A 4990-nucleotide genomic window follows, 5' to 3' on the forward strand; every position below is an offset into this window, starting at 1 on the left:
TATTTGCAAAAACAATAATACCATACATAGCGAAATAAGAATCAATATTTTTGATACAAAAGATGCATTGGTGGATAGAATGCTCAGCGAAGAATCCATTAGACTCTCAAAACTGGAAGGATAAATCAGAGGCAATATATGATCAGGGGGAGCATATCCTTCTTGCCCACTTTATGGAGCATCAACAATAGTTTCCCTCACAGAGATGTCTGTGAAGATAGCTAGGCTCTTGTCCTCACACTCAGTGATCATATGAGTTGAGTGGTGACCATAGTGGTGGAAAAGTAGCTTATAGCCCCTTACCATTGATTTCAAAGGGTGGGGAGGGAAGTTGGAGAGAAGTTGTGATGGAAAACAGGTCATTGATGTCTCATGCAATGAGATGTGTGGAAGCAGAGTCAGGTTTTTTGTCACTTGAAGAGTAGGATGGAGTGTGGGCATCAATGTTGAAGGGGGGTATTATTGGACAATTGGCATTGCCTCGATGGATAGTAGCCCAGTGAAGGCAATTGTAAGTGTGTTGGCATTGATGTCAATAGTCATGCTAGGGAGATGTGTTGGGTAGTTGGCTTTGCCCAACTATTGGCATAAGTTTTTCCATTCACATCAACCAGATACGCTGGGATGTTTGTTGCAAGAGATGTTGGTAATGATGGCCTAGGAGGAAACTTAAGGTAGTTGTGAGCTTCATGTAGAAAATAATCACAGTAGCAAGCTTATTGGAGATGCCATAAAATGATGATTTTAATGATGGATTAGGAGAAAGGATTCCTATGATAGATGAAATCCTTGAGTAGAGAATCATGGTAGAAGCATGCTTAGTTGAAAATCCATAAAATGATCAAATACTGTGCTCAAGATGATGGCATCTCAAGGCAGCAGCAGGCTTCATGCAAAGGATCACCATGGTGGGTGTCATCTCAGATGTCCAGAGATTCAAGGAGTAAAAGATAGGTAGTGACCTTGGAGTCAACCTTTGAGGTAGCATATGGACTCATTGGCTATTCAAACTTCTTTCATTGGAAATATATCTGGAAGAGCTTTCGAACAGTATCCGGAAGTCCAAAAATGGAATTTTGGCTCAAAAGTTAGAGCCAGTTGAAGTTCTTCCCCTTCAAAAGAGAACTTCCAATGTCCATGTGACACATGTCCAAGTGGAGGTCCTGGCATATCAGAAAATGAAGGATCGAGAAATAGTGGTGCAACACAACAATAAGTTGCGATATGTGATTTTTGATATCATGTATTAGAGGTCCCGGAAGTCGATGCAGAAGTGTATCAGCACAAATTGATGCATCGAAGATTGGGGATCAGTGGTTTCATATGTCACGACCATTGGGATTTTCCGATCAAAAAATGTCGATTAAGGCCTCCAATGTTAAATCGGCGAGAGAGCGAAAAATGTTTTTAAAAAGAAAATCATTGCAAAACCAAGAAGGAAAAGGCCCTTTCTCTCTCCTCCAAGAGGACACATGGAGGTATCTGGTTTTCTCTAATAAGGATATATGGATGCATTAGAGGAGCTTCAATGGGGACACATGGAACGATTTGTTCAGTCCCAATAGGGGAGACATGGTTGCTTACAATAGCATGACATCACGGTATGGAGGGACACGTGTTAGGTTGTTTTAGTGTTATTAGATGGCCCAATGGGCCATATTCAGGTGAAATGTGTCACTAGTCATAAGGGCTCCATGGCAGGGAGTGACGTCACGTCGATAATCAACATTCAATGATCGATGAGTTTGCATTTCTACCTCATGTGGGACAAATGAAAAACACCGATAAGGGGCTCCGATATGTATTAGTGGTTGGTTACGAGGCTAATAAGAAACTAGAGGTGTAGAGCTCTAACAAAGGAGAAAGGTTCCTCGTAGAGTCTAAAGGACTTAGCGTCTCAAGTCTTGGCACTCGATCATAGCCCTCAATCGTATGAAATAAATTGAATAAAGGGGGGAAAGAAAAATAACGGCCAAGACTAACTAAAATATGTTGTTTTAGATTTTTTATTTTAAGTGTATAATGCTTTGATAGTGATCTATAGTGTATTCTTCCTCCGATAGAGCATGGTACAGATTATTGAAGGAGGTATGGGTCGACATCAGCAGGTTTGACTATCGAACAATGGAAGTGGTCACTGAAGAAATTCGGTGCATTCTTGGTAGAAATAAATGAAGTATAGTGATGCCATACCTAATGTACAAGGAAGACATGCTTGAGTAATGTCAAGCTCCATGAGCCTTAAAGAGCATAGTGAGTCTCAGTGATGGGATTACTATTGACAGAGACAACTATATCCAGGTTGGGCATGTAGGTGGTCTGGCCAGTGGTAGATGTAACAGGAACATGGAAAGGCCATGCTAAAGTACATTGTGGGTGATGTCTAAGTACAGTGTTGTAGCATCGACAGTATGGGAACATCAATTGAGGTGAATGGTAGAGGAAATAAAAAAACATGTGCTATGATGAGAAATGTGGGGGTAAGGTAGTATTGTGGTCAAATTGCCCAAAAAAAAGAGGCTTTTGCGAGTGAGTGCAACACTCTGGTGAGAGGCTAACAATGACTACTTCTTTGTGTGTGATAAAAATGTTGCATGTGCTCTGCATAGAAGGCAGAAGTTCCCTCTGCTCTGGATAGAATTCTAAAGTTCTTATGCTTTGTGCTAATGGCGAAAGTTGCCTGAGCAGTGTGAATAAGGTGGGTTGTGTGCCTTAGAGAGGATAAAGTAGAGAGATGTGTTTGTGTTGTAAGAAACAAGGCCAAGGGAAGCGTGACTAATGTTGAGAAGAGAGAGTAGATGAATGGAAATGATTGTTGTTGAGCAGATCAAAGAGGTACTAGAGAATGTGGTAGAGAGATACAAAGAGCAATAGAATGAGCATAGATCAAATCTTAGATTAGGCGGAGTTGTTGCCAAATCACAGAGGAAAACCAATTCTTATTTGACTGTGGGTTGTTGCCTACAATCAAGAAGTTGGTTCTTTCATCTCTAGTTGATATTAAGAAGGCTTGGGGGTCGATGCCTCCTGTAGGTTGGCACTTGCATAAATATGAGGAGCTCCATGTTGGTGCTTGCAACAAATCAATGAGGTCGGTGCCTCATATCATGCTTCTGGTAAGTTGGATAAGTTTCTACAAACACAGGGAGTTGGTGCTTCTTGCTAGTTAGTGCTAGAAAACAAATCAAAGTGAGTTGGTGGTTCTTGTGAGTGGGTGCTCGCAAACATATTGATGTAATATAGTAGGTTCTTTTATTTACATTGATAACAACACCAAGCTCTGTGGTTTTTTCTAGAAAGGGTTTCCACGTGAAAAACCTTGTTCCTATGTGTCTAATGCGTATGGTTTGGTTGCTTGTGTGTTGAGTTTATGTTGATGCCATATCTATATTTCTACTTGTTATATGGATGAACGGAAAGTTAAATCAGAAATGTAAATTGGCACAAAGAAGTTAAAATTAGACTTAATACTGATTCATCCTCCCCCCCCTTTCAGTATTAACATTGTTTTCAACAATATTTTATTATGCTTCTATTTTGTTAATTATATATATGTTAAATTATGTTTATGAATTACAAGTCCTAAGAAGGGAAAAGTTGAGGATCATAGTGAAACATCGATCCCTCCATGGGATGATGATATAGCTCAGATCACATTAGATGATGTTACAATCCATCATACACAGATCACAATGGATATAGAGAAGATCCCTGCAAATTCACCGACTTATGTAGCATTGTCTTTGATGTTGGATAACATGACAATGTTTGTTTACACATGTCAAAGGTCAAGCACACATAGCCACATATTACAGTTCATACATAGGGTTAGGAGACATGAGGTTGGAGGCCCAGATTCTTGGGAGGTTGTGAATGAGGCCACTAAGGACATTGATGTTCATGGGGAGTTGGTTGACATCCCTCTGAATCTCCCTGTTAGACATAAATGTCTGATCATACTAAAATATTTTAGTAATGTTCATGCAACACCTTTCTTGTATGATAGATTCATTGGATCTTGGGGCAATTTCTCCAACCATGACCAAAGTTAGAGTCCTATAGTGATAGGATTCATAATTTTGAATTGGCTGAGGTTAAGTCTTGTAATATTGTACATACCTTTTCTTTCTGAAAATGTTTTCCATATTAAAATTAAAAAATGTAAAGAGGGTATGTCCTAAAATAAATATCAAAGGACAAGAAAAATAAGAAAAGATCAAAAAATGAAAAAATATGAACCCCAAACAAAAAATAGATCGTGAAAGTGTGCATGTCCAAGTGCCGCTACTCTTTACTTTACTGTCTTAAATAATGGTTGTGTGTAGCTTGTCATACATGCCACAACCCATGACAGTCAAACTATTTAATCTTGACTACTTCATGTTTTCAATTTCATGTTTATAGTTAGAGAATAAAAATCTAACCAAGCAGTTTAATCTTGGCAGATTAGTAGATAGGTAGAGAAATAAAAGGAGCTCATCAGTTTAATCTAAGCCCTTAGAAGATATAAGGTTAGAAGTAGATAGTTTTTTCATAGAAGAAAAATGAAAGAAAAGGGTTTTCTAGCTTAAGTGCACCCAATAAAGTGAAGAAAAATGTTAGGGTATGTAGAAGAAAGGTTGCACAAATACAAGGTATTTGAGGCATAAGCACATCTATAATGTTTAATCATGTGTTTCAGTGTGCAGAAGAAATTGTGAATAAAATGGATGCTCATAAGCTAATTTTCCTAATTCCCCCCCATTGCATTTCTCCCCCCACTATATACTTACTAATTTCCGTTTTACCCCTTCATGGCTTGTGAAGACACCATTCCCCTTCATTTTGATTCCTACCCCTTGGTTTCACAAATTTCCTAGCCAATTTACGTTCTAAATTCATCCTCCTTCCCAAAAATCCCTTTCCCGTAGTGTGAAACCCTTTTTCCGCTTGGAAAAATCACTTTCCATTTGATTAATTCCCCTAAAACCCCTGAAAAACTCACTAAATA

This window comes from Pinus tabuliformis, chromosome 3_2 (assembly GCF_031772625.1).
Source record: "Pinus tabuliformis cultivar Carrire ecotype Pingquan chromosome 3_2, CPIR1, whole genome shotgun sequence".
Taxonomy (NCBI): domain Eukaryota; kingdom Viridiplantae; phylum Streptophyta; class Pinopsida; order Pinales; family Pinaceae; genus Pinus; species Pinus tabuliformis.